The sequence below is a fragment of the Phocoena phocoena genome, chromosome 15 (assembly GCF_963924675.1).
Source record: "Phocoena phocoena chromosome 15, mPhoPho1.1, whole genome shotgun sequence".
Taxonomy (NCBI): Eukaryota; Metazoa; Chordata; class Mammalia; order Artiodactyla; family Phocoenidae; genus Phocoena; species Phocoena phocoena.
The window spans coordinates 14075954-14092509 of record NC_089233.1 but is presented as its reverse complement, the minus strand read 5'-3'; the positions used below and the strand labels follow the sequence as shown (position 1 = coordinate 14092509).

Here is a 16556-nt window from a genome sequence, read left to right as displayed (position 1 = left end):
CTGAGGGTGAGAGGAGGGTACCAGGCAGGGGTAAAGTGGGTATGGGCAAGGTGGGGAGAGACTGGAGCTGTCAGTGATTTTACCTGAGGCTCGGCTGGAATTGCAAGCACTTGCTTCCTGACGTGTGCAGGACCCATGGCTCAGAGGAGAAGCTGCAATCAGGGAGCGTGTGTCCGCCCCACTCCATCCCTCACTGACTCGGAGGCCTTTGGAGATAATCCCGCACAGTGTTTTTCTAGATTTTTTTTTAGCGGATGCCCTCTGCAGTGCACCGTCCCCATCAGCCGAGGAGAAGATGTGGTCCAGCTTGGTGTTTGGATAATGGAGCGTGCTTTCTGAGAGTCCCCACGTCTCCCTCCTTGCTTCCCCTCTCGGGGAAGGGCGCTGGCTCAGTTCAACCCTGTCATTTTACAAATGAGGAAATCCAGGCTCAAGATGGGGAGAGGGTCGCATCTGTGCTCGTACCAGAGCTGGGCAGGATCTGAGGTTCACCCGCATCCGGCGCTCAACTCCCCTCCCCACCCCACCCCCCGCCCCTGAGGGCTGGGCCCTGAGTCTGCTGAGCCCCAATTGGCCGGATTTCTTTTGGGTGCTTACTGGGAGAGAATGATATTAAAAGTATCACACTAGGTGCTGCTGTATCGGCTGAAGTGTCACAGAGAAAATCAACTCTTGTAAGGATGCCAAGCCCAGGATAGGTAAGTGTGAGGATGAGACAGTGAGGTCTTATCCAAGGTGAGGCCTCACGAATAGACAGCAGGAGCAGCTGGAGAGAGGCCATGTGGCCAGCGGGGCTCTGGGGGTCTTGGTCTTGAATTGAGACTCTCCCTGGCATAGAGCCCTGCTCCTGGACAGGCAGCATAGAGGCAGGGACCCCCCGGCCCCCCCACCCCTTGGGTCATACCTCCACCGCCTTACCCTAGACTCCCTTCTGGCTGTGCTCTGTGTTACAACTATTTCCCTTGTTGATCTACCTGTAAAATACAGGTATAGGACAGGACGTCTGGCTGGCTGCAGGTCATGTGCCTTTGTACCTGGGGGTCTGGAAGATGGGCATGTGTGCGTACCTAGATAGGTGTGTGTGTACCTGGACAGATATGTGTGTGCTCAGGCAGGCATGTGTGTGCATGGACAGGGGTGTGTGTGTACCTGGGCAGACGCTGGTACATGTGCAGGTACGTGTCTGTGTGCATGGACAGGGGTGTGTGTGTACCTGGACAGATACGTGTGTTTATGGGCAGGGGTGTGTGTACAGCGTACACGGTAGCTGTCACCCAGCCGTCCTTTCAGGAAGGAAGCACACAGCAGAGCCCCTGCTGCCCACTCTTCCTGGGCACTGTCCATCCAACCCCACATCTGGAGAGGGGGTTCCTGCCGTCACCTGCACCCAAGGAGCCCAGCTCTTCTCCCCGGTCTGGGAGACTGTGCAGGACTCACTCGGATGGGCAGTGCCTGGGTCCACGGCCCCGCAGTTCTGATTCAAACCACATAGCCCAAGATCCCCCCGGGGTTCCTGGCTGCACTTTTCCACCTTCATTGCTCCGCTTCCTTGCTGAAGAGAGAGGTCTGCAGGAAGCTGTTCCGGCAGCTGGGAGCGGTGGACGGAGCAGCAGCAAAGGCAGCAGCAGGCACAGCACCGGCACCCTCCAAATTGGGACTCTAGCCCTTTAAATCTTCTCAGTTACCAAAAAAGAAGAGGCATCAGACCCTGTTAATTAAAGCTCGCCCTGGTCCATCATTCTGAGGAGCTGCAGTGCTCCGCTCCTTCCTGATGGCTTAGAGATTCTCCTGAACTCCCAGCCATGGATCTTGGAGAGTTTCCCCCGAGATCAGCAGGAGGTATGATCCTTGTCGATGGCACTCTGGGGCTTGTGTGGCTCTAAATCAATAACACAACTGACTGCATGGACGCTGCCTGGCCCGCCTTTCTTTCCTGCTTCCCCTCTGCTTCCTCTCCAGTTTCCCAGCTTGTGTTTAGTCGAAACAAATCAAGTTTTCATGGGTTTCGGAGGAAGGGGAGGGGTCGGGGTCTGGAGGGAGCTCCCAATGTGTTTGTTTTGGCCCTGTCTTCACCTAGCTGCCCAAGTGGCTTGGAGGAGCCAGGAAACATGTTTCTTCAAGCTCGGGCTCCTGCCAAACCATTTCCTCCCTGGCCGGGTCCCCTGTCTCAGGTCAGCATGAAAAGGGCATAACCCTGACTTTGACTCGCTTCTTAAATCAATGACCTGCCACTGGGTCAGTCTGACAATGGCCGTTCCCCTGTGTTATTGGAAAACTCATCGCATAGAACTTTCTCTCTGTAAATTGTCCCGGCAGGAACACCGTGCGGCACCTCCCTTCCCCTTTACATTGAATGCGACTCGATTAAAATGCTTGCTGTAGTATTTCAGGAATCCATAACCCTTTCCCGGTGACTTTTGAGGAAACTCACTTCTAGCCGAGTCTGAGGTTCTGTGGCAAAGAGTTGCTTTGCTTCAGGAATCTGCTCTAGGCTGGCAGAGAGAGGGAGATTTATCTTCGTTCCCATTGCATTTTGTAAATTGTACTTGGGCCCAGAGAACATCTATCTGTAAATCCTTCATTGATTTGTTTTCATTCCTTCTGGGTGAAATGCTCTTCTCGAGTCGTACCCGAAAGAGAGGTTTCCTCTTAATCAGCTTGACACGACCTCACAGATGTCCCTGAAAGCCAGGCCCTGGCAGAGGGAGCCATTTTCATCGTCCTGGGTAACAGTCCCCGGGAGCCCGAAATACGGGGTCCATGTGCTTTGAGAGGAGGCTTGCAACCCCTGCCCCGGGAAAGTAGCTTCGGATGCAAAGCACTTCTACTGATGTTTCCAGGGGCTTTAAAACACTCTGGATGATTAACATTGCTTTTCCAATCTTGAGAGGGATCTGGGCCAAAGCATAGCTCACGGAAGTGGGGATTTCCCCACAAAGTCATTGCCTGCAGTGTCCCCAGCTGTTCACAGGAACAGTAGTTAGGGTGTGTGCAGTGAAATCCTTTCCGATCCCCCAGCAAAGAATGGGAACTTTCTCTGGGTGAGTGGCATGGGCGTCAGTGTCTGTGCCTCCCGGAGACCAGGGTTGCAATGTGATTCGTATTCTCAGGGCAATAAAACTCTCAGCCATGGCAGAAACACTCTGGTTAGGAGAGGCTATTCAGAACCCACAAATGAAGCACTTGATGGCATTCCTAATCGCTGTGCCCATCAGTGGATTCGTGTAGTAATCTGGAGGTTCTGAGGGAGGCATCCAGGGAGAGATGTTTCCTGTAAACTGAAAGCCACACGGGAAGCAGGATGACGGGGGGAGGCCTGTGGAGGGTTTCGTACCCCCTTCCCAGCTTTGCTTCCAGCTGGTCCGTGAATGGCATCGTGAGGGTTGGGCTTCTGCCTGGTGCTGGGATGCTAGGCGGGACCGTGGCCATGGCGAGCAGGGTACTTCCCTGAGCTCATAGACAGAGGGTCCAACCTGGGTGCTTCTCAGGCAGAGACGGGCCCCTCTTCCTGCCCTTTGCCCTTCACCCGGCTTGAGGCCCAGTGGTTAAATAGGTAGACTGTTCCTTTGTGTCAGTTTTTCTCTTCACCTTAATGATGTGTGTGTGTGTGTGTGTGTGTGTGTGTGTGTGTGGTCAAAATTTATTGGATGGCTGCTGGCTTTCAAGGCGCTATAAAGAGATCCCAATGGAGTTTGTTTAGACCCGGCAACTTCTTAAGAGTTTTGTGGTCCATGGGAATTCATTTAATGGCCTTGGCGGGCTCTCACATTACCAGGGTGATGGAGCAGAAAGGACGTGGCCTTCGGGGAAGGACAGACCTCTGTTGGAATCTCAGGTCCACCACTTACTAGCGTGTGGCCTGGGCCAGTTACCTAATCTCAGTGAGCTTCAGTTTCTTCAACTGTGATATGGTAAAGTTGTCAGGATTCAATGGAATAATGTAGCTAAGGTCTGAGGACACAGCAGGTATAAAAGAAATTGTTCTCTCCTTCCAATGAAGGCAGCCACCTTCAGTTAAGTAAACTGTATCACCGAGGATGGAACTATTGATATTTAAATAGCTCCAATGTCTCCTTCACTGGCTGCTGGCCCGTGCCTTCTCTCGGGGCAGGGACGACCTCATCCGTGCCATCACACCGCTCCCCATGGCTAGCACGGGGCCTGGCGCGGCCCTGAAACTACAGAAAAGTTTATTGAATAAACACATGATGGTCTGTGGACAGGTAACCTTCAACATAGGTGATCTTTAACGGCTAAACCAAACCACTGCTCACTCACTTTACTTAAGAGATGCAGTGGAGCCAGATGCGTCAAAGAGCCCCGTGACTGTCATAAATTGGGACTCAAATATGTCCTTTTATGGGGAAATCTGAACTAATACAAAATATCTCCTGCACGAGGACCTGGAGAAGGAGCCTGTGGACCCCAGGCGTGTCCTGGAAGCCGTTCGGCTTGCTGGGCGTCGAAGTCCCCACTGCCTTCCCTCACCGTGGGCTACCCCCTCTTTGTCACGTTTGAAGAAGAGAAGAGCCTTGAAAAGGGAAAACCGCTCTGTCACTCTGGTGTGTAGGACGAGTCAATTAATAGATCCGTCAGTTCATCAATCAGTTGATGTGTATGTAGACAGTGCCCATTGGGGAGAGTCACTGATTTAAATATTTATCAAAGATAATAGTAATTGTAATAATAATATAATAATAACAACAACAACTGATACCATCGCTACCTAGCATTCACCCAGGGCATCCAGCCCAGGATGACGGCACCTCTGCTGTCAAGTGGGAGACAGACAGTTGTGTCCATGCAGATGATGCGGGTTATGAGAGGCAGGAGTCCAGGGGACCACAGGCGCACAGCGGTAGGGCCCTAACTTGGGCTCAGCTCAGTTATTTGGGTGACCCCCAAAGTGAGTCCCCAAAGAGGTCGCTTTGGAAGAGCATTCTTGACAGAGGAGATGACACAAGCAAAGGCCAGAGGTGGAAGAGGCACTTGAGGGGGTGGTGGGTGATTCCACCTGGCTATGTTCTGGAGGGCCAGGTGGGAGAGAGGGGCCAGGCCCCAAAGGGCCTTGGGTGCCCGCAAAGGAGGGAACTTTATTCTAAGGGAGATAGGAGAGAGAGCCACTTGGGAAAATGGAATTCAACCAATACGTATTGAGCACAAAACGTGCACGGAGCTGCGGTCTAGGCGCAGCAGTGAACAAACCAGACAGAAAGCCCTGATCTTGTGAAACTTTCATCCAGTGGGGAAGACAAAAAGTAAGCAACAGCAGGGTGAATTGTAAATTGTAAATAGCATGTGCTGGAGAGAACATCACTCAGGGAGAGTGATGGGCCTGGGTGGGTGCAATCCCAGACAGGATGTGGGGAGAAGGCAGCGCTGGAGTAATGCCCTTGGAGGTGTCACCAGAACTTGGGCTCTGACTCTGAGGGAGGTGGAAGTTTGCACCGGGTTCTGAGCAGAGGAGGGACATTTAAAAATGATTCTTCTAACTACCGTGTTGGGAAACAATTGTAGGTGATGGGGTGGAAGCAGGAAGACCAGCTGGGAGATGATTACCAAATCCCAGTGAGAGGGGACGGTGGCTGGATGGGGGTTAACAGTGGATGTGTGCAAAGTACTAGGATTCTGTTTTTTTGTTACTGTTTTTTGTTTGTTTTGTTTTTTTGTTTTAAGAATGGAGGCAATGGGATTTGCTGATGGATTGGGTAATTGTGTGAGATGAAAAGATGAGTCAAGGATGACTCAAGCTTCTTTGGCCTCTGGTGGGGACAGCTGTGGGTGGAGCAGGTTTGGGAGAAGATCAGCAGTTGGTTCTGCTCACTTTGCAACAACGTCTGTTGAGCATCCCGGCAGAGATGTTGAGTGGGCTGTCCTGAGTTCACAGGAGAGATCTGGGCTGGGTACAGCCTTGGGGGCCATGAGCCCAGATGGTATTTAAAGCTTTATCAGATGAGATCATCAGGAGACAGGCTACGGATGGAGAGGACTCGGGACTGGATTCTGAGGCATTACAACTATTTACAGGTTAAAGAGAGGAAACTAGCAAAACCAGTCAAGGAGACGGAAAAAGAGGTGTCTCTCCTGTTTAAGACAATTCATCCCCTTCCTGTATTCTGTCTCTTCTCCTGGGAACAAGGCTCATAGATCATCCTCCCCATTTTCCACTTGTCTTTTTCTCTTGGCTTCTTCCCAACATCCTTAGAGATCTGCTCAGGTCTCCTTCATCTTAAAAGGACCCCTTTCTTGACTCCTGAGATCTCCATTTGCTTTTGCCCTATTTTTCTCTTTTCCTTTACAGATAGACTTTTCTTTCTTTCAATGTTAATTGAGTAACTACTATATGCCGGGCATGAAGGATGCAGAGACAAAAAATAGACTTTCTCCACTTGAAAGAAGATCTATTTATTTCTACCTTGGCTACTTCCAGAAAGCATTTTGGATAGCATTTTGGTGGTGGATATATAATGAAGTAGAAAATATATAAATCATAAACTAAGGAGAAAAATTCTGTACCAAGGAGAATACAGTTTAGAAGCACAAGATCAGAAAAAAATAGAATGCACAATTGAAGGTCAAAGGGTTGTATAAGAGTATAATTGAGGGACTTCCGTGGAGGTCTAGCAGTTAAGACTTGCACTTCCACTGCAGGGGGCGCGTGTTCGATCTCTGGTCAGGGAACTAAGATCCCACATGCCGCACGGTATGGCCAAAAAAAAAGAAAAAAACATAATAGAGCCACCAATCTGATCAGAACTTCTGGTCAGGAAAAAGGAAAATGGGCCAACAAGTACGTACTGTATAGCACAGGGAACTATACTCAATATCTTGTAATAACCTGTAATGGAAAAGGATTTTAAAAAGAGGATTATATATATATATATATATATATATATATATCACTTCGCTGAATCTAACACAACACTGTAAATCAGGTATATTTCAATTTTTTAAAAAAGAAAAATGGGAATTCTTTAAAATACTTACAGAAGTACAGTATGTATCCCAAAGGTCTCGTATCATTAATTATACAGCTTCGTACATTTTTACCAACTGAACACACTAAGCAGTACCCAGATCAAGAACTAGGACAGTATTCACACCCCAGATCCCTCCTCTCTCCATAGAGACTGACATTGTCGATTTGCCTGTTTCAAACTGTTGTGGGGAATTGCTTCTTGAGTTCCATTGTCCATGAGATGATACGCTAGTTCCGCAAGGATCCGTTGTCCATGAGATGATGCGCTAGTTCCGCAAGGATCCGTTGTCCATGAGATGATGCGCTAGTTCCGCAAGGAAAAGAAAATTTTCCTGGCATTTTGTTCTAAAAGAATATTTTCTTCTGGAGTTTCATTCAAGGGACACCGAAAAAATTGGGTAGACTATACCTTGTCTATTTCCCTAACATATTTTGGATAGTATAATGTATACATGTGTATGTAATGAAACATCAAATGTAAAAATTTAAACTAAGGATACAAAAGGTCGAAGGGTGGCAGTTACTTAGCATCAGAAGGCAGAACCTGGAGAGGATGGGATGTCATAGAGAACGAGGGCAGGGAGCAACCCTCGGGTTTGGAAAGTAGGAGGCGCCGAGCACACTTTCCTGGAACGATGGAGGTGGAAGCCAGATTGAGGGAGGTCAGGGAAGGAACTGGAGCTGTGAAGTGATGCCTTTGATTGGAGACCACTATTTCAAGGGGATTCATTCTGGTGGGAAGGAGAGAGAGGGTGGCAGACAGAGGGAGTTGCAAAACCTCAGGAAGCGTTGAGTTTACTTCTCAGTAGAATGGGAGAGACTTCATCATGTTCTCGGAGAAACAGATGGTCAAGAGATAGAGGAAAGAGATAAAGGGGAGAGAAAAGAAAACCAAAGGAGCAGGGACCTAGCTAAATTCTCCTAGTACGCATGTGCAGACACACACACACGCTCACACATTCAGCCTACCTTGCTTTCTCTCCCTCTGTCACTCTTGCTGGTCGTGGACCCCTCTCCTTGCCGTTGTTCTCCTTTGTTTGGAAGCTAAGATGCATTTAGCAACCACACACCCCAGTGGGGGCTGTAGGACGTGATCCACTCGGGCCTCTCCCTAAAGACAGGGGCACTGTGGGCACCTGCTGGGCTTCATTTCAGCCATCTGTCCCGGATGTCAGGGCTGCCTTAGTGAGGTCCAGCCTGTGTCCTTATCTTTCTAAATGAGGAGACTGAGGCCCAGGTTTTCCTGGCAGCGTAGAGACGGCAGCACAGAACTCACCCCCAGACCTCTGGACGGCTTGATCACAGCTTCAACAGACATTTCTAGAACGCTCTCTCTCTCTCTCTCTTTTTTTTTTCTCATGTTTTCCCACATCAGTTTATTTTACCTGAAGAGCAGTGAGAGGTTACAGCACTACACCCACATGGATAAGACATTTTATTAAATTCCATGTCATTCTGAAATAGCACATAAAGAAAATTTTTGTTTTCACTTGAGAATGCCGAACAATGCTGTGTGTATGTGTGTGTGTGTGCGTGTATACGTACACACACTCATATATACATATACTGATATCTATATACAAACATATGTATGTATGTATTTACATATGTATTTATGTATGTATCTACCTATTACTATCTTTTAAATAAGATTGGCAATAGAATGTAGAGGTCATGAAATGTGATTTTAAAGGCTTTGGAACTGAGTCCCATTAACTTGTAAGCATTCCTGGTGGCACTAGAGAATGCTCTCTCTTGACCTTTCAAACTTGAGTATTTCTCAAATTCCAGCGTGCATCAAAATCACCTGGGGGGTTTGTTAGGACACAGATTCCCTGAGCTCCACCCCCAGAACGTCAGATTGGGTTCTGAGGTGGGGCTGAGAACTTGCATGTCTAACAGCTTCCCAGGTGATGCAGAGGCTGCTGGTCTGGGGGCCAGGCTTTGAGAACCCTGCTGGGGACGTGCTGTGGGCAGGAGAGGCAGGGACGGAAGCTGGACCTAGTTCCTAAGAGGTTTTCATTTGGGCTGATCTCCTTTCCCTCAGGTCAGGCCTGAATGAGGTGGAGGTGGCCAGCTGCCAGCCCCAAGAAGATGAGCCATTCCACCTTCTAGCCACCAAAAGATCTAAGGAATGCGGTGGGGCAGGCTGTGTGCTCTGAGACTAATCCCGGCAGAGTCAGGCTGTCCTTAAACACGGCACCGTCCGGGCTATTCCATCCCTCCTGCCTGTCCTTCCGTGGGGGACAGAAACACAGGGAAACCCGCTGCTTGGACCCAGGTTGGGACCCCAGGTCACAGTCCACTCCCAGCAATTCTGAGAGCTGCTTTCCCTCCCGGATCCCCAGGGAAAGGAGGAACGCCTTGCTGGGTGTGACCCAAGGTTCTCCCTCTGCATATTCCATTATCTTAGCTCTCAGCGCATATGTCAAGTGAATTCTGTGTCTCTGGCAGGTTATTAGGTACTGAATTAGTGCGGTGAAATAAAAACTGTAATAAAGCTGTACCAGACTCTTAAATTGTTAAAATTTATTATAAAACGTGCATAGTTATTAACTGATTTTCGCCTGTGTGCGTTTGCTGGCTCCCGAAGCCAAAGAAGATGAAAAGTGGCTCTGTCAAAGGGAGGCCGAGGTTTGGCTCCTGGAATTCTCGAGTCCCAGCGGGGCAGCAATTCACAGATTCACGGAGAGCACTGGCTGGCCTCTCACTGATGGTTGCTGCCCCTCCCTGGCGCTGCCTGGAGCTCTCCAGGGCTGCAGGTCACGGTCGCATGGGAAGGCAGCCCCTCTGTCCACTTCAGGGAGGTCCTGGGGAGGCCGAGGGACACGTGGATACATGGGGCCTCGCACCTCACCAGTGTTTGCACTCAGGAGGCCTGGGTTCTCCCCCCTCTCTAATCCTGGGACCGAACATTTGAGCTTGGAAAGCTGCTGCCCGTGGCCTTCTACCACATTCTCTTCTGCCGTATCCTCAGGCTTATTTCCCACTCTGTCTTTATTTTTATTTTTATTTTTTCGTCCGCGTGGCATGTGGGATCTTAGTTCCCCTGAGGAGGGATCGAACCCGCGCCCCCTGCATTGGAAGCTCGGAGTCTTAACCACTGGACCACCAGAGAAGTCCCCCCGACCCTCCCCGCCTCTGTCTTTTGAGAACCAGATGAAGGGACCAAATTTTCCTCCACTCAGCTAAGGCTGTTTCCCGGTGGTTCCATCACCAGGGAGCTGGTCATTGGGCTGTCCGGGTCTCCCAAGCATTCTCCGGAAATGAGATGAGCGTGTTTTCCCAGCTGCTCAGTTCTGTGGGAAGTGGGAGGGTGATGTGTCCTCTGTTGCAGAGGGAGATGTTCTCTAGAGACCTTAGGATGGAGGGAGGGGATCCCTGGCTTCCAAGGTGCATTTTTTTTTTTTTTTCCAGTACGCGGGCCTCTCACTGTTTGTGGCCTCTCCCGTTGCGGAGCACAGGCTCCGGATGCACAGGCTCAGCAGCCATGGCTCATGGGCCTAGCTGCTCCGCAGCATGTGGGATCTTCCCGGACTGGGGCACGAACCCGTATCCCCTGCATCGGCAGGCAGACTCTCAACCACTGCGCCACCAGGGAAGCCCCCAAGGTGCATTTTGAATCAAGTCCAAGGTTGCTGTCTTGACCCTGGCTCCAACCCCCTAAGAGATGCTTTTGAGCCAATGCTGGTGTCCTGATTGGTGTTTTAGCCCTGAGTTCCTATTGCCACCTCGAGACTAGCTAGATTGTAAATTCACCTGAACCCAGAGGCACCTCTGCCTGAGAAAAAGTGAGAAAGAAAAGCTCAGATGTTTCCCAAATGCCAAGGCTGAGAGTTTTCTTGCATCTCTGCCACTGTGCCCTGCAGTTGCCCTCAGGGGCTTATCAATCCACTGGTACCCTGTAGATTTCCGCCCGTAACATACCAGGAACCACACACGCCCTCATGGAGTCCTTGGGGTGGGGGGGAAGGGGATTGGGCCCTGCGCTTAGGGAGCTCCCAGCCTTGCCATAATCTGTGTGGTTCAGGGTGAGCTGAAAAGCTCAGGGCCAGCATGGGAGATCTCCTTGTCTTTACAGTCCCTCTGGGAGAGGTTTTCCTCCAGCATGTTTCTGTTTAGTCCCTATGTATATAGTGTAGCTGATGCCTAAGCCTCAGAGCTCACCCTCCTACTAAGAGCTGGGGAAGCCCAGTAATTGAGTTCCTGCTTTCTTGTGGATACACTGCTCTTGTTGGGACACTGGTTTGTTTTTGTTTTTGTTTTTTGACCCCAGGTCACTAAGACTGCCCCTTGAGTGGGAGGTTGCTGGGAGCATGACCTATATTTTAAAGACTCCTGGATGGGGCAGATGGCTTTCTCCCTTCTAGTCACTGATTTGGAGGAAAGTGAAATTATACCAGCAAAAATGTAAGACATCTAAGCTTCAGTGATTGTCCAACACTCCAAATCCTCCCTTTCCTTTGCTCTGTCCCATCAGAGCCTAAGGGTAGTCCATGGCACGTGTAGGGAGAGTAACAAATATTTGGGATTCAAACAGAGTCATGAGTTTCTTCCTTCCTCACCTCCTCTTGGCATGGTTGTACCGTGCACAAGGAAGCTAACAAGATTACATGAATATGTAATAAAGTGAAGTCTAGCTAGTGCATCAGCATCGTCTTTTTGGCCAGGCAGAATGATTTCCTGGTTTTAAAAGACAGTGAAATTGCTGATGTGGGAGCTGGTCCCTGCTGAAGTCGGTTATAAAGTGGCCAACTTGAGAGCCATGGCGCACTGCAGAAACCCCACGTTTAGGATCCATTTATATCTTCACTACCTTGTTCCAGAAAGGATGCAAGGAGGTTTGCAAAGATGCATATCCAACTGCAAGGCATAATTAAATGAAAAAATAAATGGACAAAGAAAATAAGACAAAGGGAAAACAAGACAGCAAAAGCAAGAGTGGAGCCAGGAATGAGGTTAGGACACAAGATTCATGACATCAGTTCCTGTGCATTTGCTAGAGGTGGAACTCTGGGGCAGCCCTGAGCTTTCTCTCAGCCAACACAGAGAAGGAAGCGGTCCTTTATTAAAGCATCCTCGCCATAAGAGCCAACCAACTGCTCAGAAAAGGCACAGCTATTTCTGTTTCTGGAGGCAGAGAGAAATGTTCCCCGTGGGTCCTCAGAGAAGGGACACGGTGTAATACAACATGCAATGTCCTGAATGGCCTTACTGTCCATATGGCTGCCTCTTGGAACATTCCTCAAGGTTGGGGGGGGGATGGTTAGGGAGAGAGAGCTGCCCCAAAATACTCTCAGGAGGTCTGACTCAGAATTGAGATGATCGATGATAGGCTGCCTTCCCCTCAAGCCTTTTTCCATGATGAGTGATTCCAAGGCGTGGCATCAGAGGCTGCTGTAGTGTTCAAGGGTGTGTGTGTGTGTGTGTGTGTGTGTGTGTGTGTGTATGGGAGGGTGGTAAAGATGGCTGTGCTGAAGGTTTACCTACCCCAAACCCTCAGCTTCGTCCCTGTCATTTTTCATATTGGGGTTCCTCATAACATTTACCTGAAGAAAGGGTTTCCCCACTAGTCATAATAGCTTGAAAATCATGGTTTAGGAAAATGGCTTAAGTTAATTCGATGGGTGGGTTTTCTCCCAACAGCATGAGCACTGGGCAATGAATTCTGAGGTAATTCTCCTTGACAAGTTCTTGGAGGGCAGCTTCCCTGGGCTGCTGGATGGGTACAATCCCATATGCTTTAACAGGTGGTGGAGCTGGAGGGGGCCCTGAAATCCTCTTATGGAAACTGAGGAGGTGACCAGGACACCTTCCTGAGCAGGATGCTGTTTGGGATGCATCTTCCGCCACACCAGCTCCTTCGAACTGGCCTCTCTTCCGATTGGTTGGTGCTCGACTAGCGTCCATTTTGATTGGTCAGTGTCTGCGCCCTACGTGGTTGCTCATTTTGAATATCACCCTGTCTGCAGTGCGGCTGAGAAACTCCTCAGGGAGAATTTGGGGTCCCCTGTAGAGTCCAGACCAAGGGTCTAACAACTCTGACTATGGCAGAAAAACTTCTAATCCAGAAAGAAATGTAAACATCCACCTCAGTGATTAACCTCCCCATAAAAAAACCCATTATATTTAACTTAGGGCTTAACCATTTCCTCTGAAATAAACTGGCCACAAATTAAACTTGTAGGTCCCAGAATGAGCTAATTTTATATACATATTTTTGACTCCAAGGCAGTTAAGTGATGAAGAATGATTTCTGAAAAATGATGACATTGGATTTCAGAGTAGCTGATCTACATGCTTTCTTTTTGGCAGTGATTAGAGATCAAAGCCACTTGTCTGTAACAGCCCCTACTAATTCACGACCATAAAATCATGCCCTCTTTTCAAAAGGGAATAATGATCATTCTGTTCTCTGTTGGTGTTCAGTTCATCTAAGAGGGGCCTCGAGTGATAAAGACAGAAAATAAGGAGGAAGAAATACAGTCCTAGTTTGCATCACGTTTATATGCGTTCTGTGCACCATTTGCTATTCTGGGTGCTGGGTTAGAGCAAGGGACAGAGCTGATGAGGTTCCCACATTTGAAGAGCTCATGCTTTAGAGGGAGAGACAGACAATAAGCATTGAGCAAATATTTTCTTTTATGTCTTTGAACTAATTCCAATATCTGAGTCAGCTTGAGCTTGGTGTCCACCAGCTGCCTTTTCTCTTGAATACAGGTCACATTTGCCGGGTTGTATGTATGTCTAGTAATTTGAATTGCGTCCTGGGCTTTGTGAACGACACATGGCAGAGACTCTGGGTTCTGTTATGTGCATCTGAAGAGTGTCCACTTGTTTGTCAGTTTGTTTGTTTCGGCAGGAAGTTAACTTGGCTGGACGGGAGCTGAAACATCCTCTCAGTTCTCTGAGTCTTAGCTGGGCTGCCTGAGTCTGCCCTGGGTGTATAGTCCTGGGATTGACCAGAGGTTCGGCAGAGTTACTTGGGGTATTTGGGTCTCCCCTCTGTGACTCTCTCCCTTCTGGTACATCCCTGCTGCTGTTGACTCCCTGAACTCTTGTCTTCTGATTCCTTAACGGTAAGGTTTCAGTTTCTAGCCTCACAGGGCACTGACAGGGGGCTACCTTCAGGTGAAAACCATAAAAATGGGAAATCGCTTTCCCTCCTCCGAATATCAACTCCCTATCAGTTTCTTCCTATTTGCGGTCACTCTCAGTGACTTTTGAGCGTTGTCTTTTAGATACTCCCCAGAATTTGTGATTGTTATTTGTTGGAGAGTTAGTCTTCTGTGAACTGCTCTGCAATTATTATAAGTAGAACTCCCAAATTTATCAAGTAGATAGATAGATGGATAGATAAGATCATTTCAGATAGTGATAAATGCTATACTGGAAAAAAATAGGACAGAGAGCGTCTGGAGTGTCTGTGGAGGGGGCACTTCACCTGAGTGATTGGGAAGAGCCTCTCTTAGGAGGTGACATTGAGCGGAGACCTGAATGATAAGGAGAGGCAGGATGTTCATGGATCTGGCATGAGCCCTCCGGAGGGAGCACGAGGTATGCGAATACCCAGGCAAGCATGAGCTGGGTGCGTAGGAGGGCCAGGGATTAAGTGATGGGAAGAGGAGAGCAGGTGGTCAGAGGCTGGATCACACAGGGCCTCGTAGCCCACGGTAGGGCACTGGCAGTTTATCCTGCATATGATTGGAAAGTTAAACGAGCCATGATGTGATCTATTTTGTGCTTTGCAAAGATTGCTCTGACTCTTCGGAGAACAGGCAGGAGTGGGAGCAGGCTGCCGTGGTCATCTAGATGGGAAGGATGGAGGCTTGGACGATGGGCCCAGTAGTGGGGAGTCTGGATGAGCCCCAGACACCAGGGGTCAGTGCTGACCATAGCTAGACACTGTCCCCAGAACAAAGACCTAAATGAGGTTGTCAGAAGTGCTTCCTAAGAGACCACTTCTGGGGTGATCAGTTCAGCCCAGTGGTCATAGCAGAACAGCCCTGCCTGGCCCTGTCTGGCTTTCTGGGAAATTGGGGCTCACAGTTTCTCAAGCAGAGAACTAGTAGTCATGAGATGGGACAAGAGTCTCATCGAACTGGGCCGGGCCAGGCTCGTACCCCCTTCTGGTCCCTTTGCCCAGGTGAGGCTCTTCCATGCAGTCTGAGGGTAAGTGAACTCAAGTCTGGACCTCATATTCTGCCGTATAACAGTCCATTTCTAGAAGTCAGCAGCAGAAAGTCCCTCCTGGTTTCCTGGCCTAAGCCCAAGAGAGAAGCCCCTGCGTCCCACGCAGCCAGGGTGACCCCAAGACCCACTGATGAGACCCCCGCGACCGTGACTAATGGACACGAAGAGCTAATGGACTCCCCTCCATTCTCAAAGCCTCTGCCAACACTGCCACCAAGAATAACAGGCATTTAGAAACCAATTATGCATCTGGACAAATCTGTTTCAGTCTACTGGATTGAACATAATCATATTAAAATATAATGAATACGTTTCAACACATAGTGGAACCAGCGCCGGCAGGGGAGGCTGGCGTTTCAGAGAGTGGCGCTGGCGGAGCCCAGGGCTGCAGCATGTGGGAGCCGAGCCCCCCGCAGGCCGGTAACTGGTTTCCTTGTCACTTTTAGTTTAGGTCCTAATCTACCGCCTCCTGCCCGGACACGGGCTTGTCCACGCAAACTGGTGGCGGTTCTGGCCCTGACTTTGTTGTCTGGCGTTTGATCTTCGTCTCGTTTGGGTTGGAGAGGTGGAGTCGGGATTGCAGGATGTTTGGGGTGATGTGGTGACCACAGCCCTCTACCCTCTGGGCAGCCACAGTCCCTGGGAACGGGGGGTGGAGGGCACCAAACGACACTGGTGCTTCCCAAACCCCGGCCTCCAGATCCAGCCTGGACACCCTCAACCGTCCTCATGGAGCATGTCTCCTGCACTCCAGCTTGGACGAAGCCTCAGCCCTCTCCTGGGGATCCCTGAGAACCTGAGCCCCCTCTGGCAGCTGACCCGGCACCTGAAGCACGTTTTGGCCACGACACCCTGGACCAAGGCCTTGGCCTCAGCTCCCTGTGGCTTCTTGCTGCTGCCCTGTGCCACCTGTACCAGCCAAGCCCAGCCCAGCACAGTCCTCAGCTGGGTGTGATGTTCCAGGTGACTGGAAAGTGTCAAGGGTGGGGTGAAGGGGCCCCTGTAGGCATCAGTAGCCAGCTTCCGGAAGAGCAGCGCCACAGCATGGAAGCAGATTGGGTCTAGGGCTGAGGCTGTCTGTCTCTTTTGGTGCTGCCTCTAGGTGGAGGGTCCTGGACCCTGGGGAATACATCAGAGGCAGGCATCGGGGTGACCACTGCCGAAGGAAGCCACAGGTGAGAGCTTGATTGTACGTCCCAACCGGGTCCCCACGACGAGGCCAGTGGCCCAGTTGGTGACCTGCAGCCACACATCATCTCCCAGGCCTCTTCCCACTGCCTGGGGTCCCAGCATCTCAGTCACCGCTGTGGCTTCCAGAACTGTCCCAGGAGGTTCTTCTAAAATGAGATGGTGAACTGGGGGCTCCTGGGCAAAAGCCAACCCA

The 16556-nt window shown here is 50.0% G+C and overlaps 1 protein-coding gene across 1 annotated transcript in view; it reads left to right on the top strand.

Moving 5' to 3' along the window:
• Positions 1-1435: 1435 nt before the first annotated feature.
• Positions 1436-16556, top strand: part of CALN1 (calneuron 1) — a 458323-nt gene continuing 443202 nt past the window's right edge. Inside the window, exon 1 of the mRNA XM_065893121.1 lies at positions 1436-1839. The gene's annotated coding sequence lies outside the window, so the exon portion shown is untranslated. The remainder of the gene's footprint in view (positions 1840-16556) is intronic.